This window comes from Aphanomyces astaci (genome assembly GCF_000520075.1).
Source record: "Aphanomyces astaci strain APO3 unplaced genomic scaffold supercont1.66, whole genome shotgun sequence".
In the NCBI taxonomy this organism is placed as follows: domain Eukaryota; phylum Oomycota; class Saprolegniomycetes; order Saprolegniales; family Verrucalvaceae; genus Aphanomyces; species Aphanomyces astaci.
The window spans coordinates 316409-317668 of NW_009798329.1; positions in this window are offsets into that span (position 1 = coordinate 316409).

Consider the following 1260-nt stretch of genomic DNA (forward strand, 5'->3'; position numbering starts at 1 on the left):
CTTGAAAATCGCCCCACTTGGGATCGGCGAGAAAGGACGGAGGGATGAAGGACACTTGCGTCCGGTAACGTTCCCATAGGGCGCGACGGACCAGGTCCTGGTAGACCACCTCGACAGAGGAAATCAAACCCATGGTAGGCAACCCTCTCCCGGCATCCGACATGACAACGCGAGGCTTCTTAGCCCAGCAAGGAAACCCTTGGTTAGTTGATATTATTCGGGAAATTTTGTTATAGAACTTCAACCTTATTCAGAGGTACTTTGAACGTATGATACTTATTTGTTTTTATAAATAGATATTTGTATCGTTGCTCGAAGCATTTCCAATACTTTAATAAAATCTATATATTTCGGCATATCAATGATCACTGTTTGGAGTGGCCATCTTTACAATTTCATTACTTCAATTCCAAACATTTTAATTCCCTTCCATCTAAATCTAACTAAAGAGCTTGGACTAAAGAAAACTTCGTAACATTCAACATATGTCATAATAATCTTTAAGATATTTCCAGTTGAATATACAGTGCATAGTATACGAACAGTTCTGTACAGTATATTGTGTATGTCAATCAGTAACATTAAAAAGACCTCTTAAGAATTCTTTAAAATATGTGCAGTTGAATGCTACCAAGTATGCGTACAGTGCATTGAATTTGTTATTCAAGTGAAGTAATGTCTGAAATACGCAATAATAATCCTTCAAGATATGTGCAGCTGAATATGCATTAAGGGGAAGTTCCAAGAAGTTTTCAGAAATAGCATGAGGCAATCAAATTTGATATACCTCCTTTTTTCACGCTTTAGGAATATACGTCAAGGACATCTTTTTCTACTTTTGGTATGTGATTTGCGTGAAAAATCATAGAAAAAGAGGTAAAAAGTGGGAAAATGTACTTGGAACCACTTTTTCATTTGATAAAAATACCTACTTGGAACAGGTCCTAACGTTACATAGTATACGTTCAGTACTGTTTATTGTATTACGTTCATTTCCAATCGGAGGTAGTATACTTTACTCAATTGAAGTAATATTCAAAACAGGACTACTCTTCCATACAAAATCAATAGAGGGATTTGACGATACTACAAAAGTAGTGCGCACTACGAATCACGGAGTAATTGGACGATTCACAGGGAGACTGCGCCCAAAGCGTAAGCGGTATACAATGCACACATACTTTAATCAAGTCTAAGTAACCGTCCCAAATGCGTCAAAATAATCAATAATACTTTAATCAAGTTCAACGTAACTGTCAA